The sequence below is a fragment of the Eucyclogobius newberryi genome, unplaced genomic scaffold (assembly GCF_026437365.1).
Source record: "Eucyclogobius newberryi isolate DKJ021-1_F unplaced genomic scaffold, fEucNew1.0.hap1 SCAF_7, whole genome shotgun sequence".
Lineage (NCBI taxonomy): Eukaryota > Metazoa > Chordata > Actinopteri > Gobiiformes > Gobiidae > Eucyclogobius > Eucyclogobius newberryi.
The window spans coordinates 9341131-9342077 of record NW_027316389.1 but is presented as its reverse complement, the minus strand read 5'-3'; positions in this window follow the sequence as shown (position 1 = coordinate 9342077).

Genomic DNA, 947 nt, shown 5'->3' with positions numbered 1-947 from the left:
ACACACACACCTCACACACACACACACACACACCTCACACACACCTCACACACACACACACACACACACACACACACCTCACACACACACACACACACACACACACCTCACACACACCTCACACACACACACATACACACACCTCACACACACACACACACCTCACACACACACGCACACACACACCTCACACACACACACACACACACACACACACACACACACACACACACACACACACACACACACACACACACACCTCACACACACCTCACACACACACCTCACACACACACACACACACCTCACACACACACACACACACACACACACACACACACACACACCTCACACACACACCTCACACACACACACACACACACACCTCACACACCTCACACACACCTCACACACACACACACACACACACACACACACACACACACACACACACACACCTCACACACACCTCACACACACCTCACACACCTCACACACACCTCACACACACCTCACACACCTCACACACACACACACACACACACACACCTCACACACACCTCACACACACACACACACCTCACACACACACCTCACACACACACCTCACACACACCTCACACACACACACACACCTCACACACACCTCACACACACCTCACACACTCACACACACCTCACACACACCTCACACACACCTCACACACCTCACACACACACACACACACACACCTCACACACACCTCACACACACACACACACACACACCTCACACACACACACACACACACACACCTCACACACACACACACACACACACCTCACACACACACACACACACACCTCACACGTGATCATGGCGGCGTTAGGGAAAGTGACTGTGCGATCTGACAGCTTCTGAGGCCATTTAAAAGAAACAAATAAAGGAAAGTGGAGGGGACCCTCCA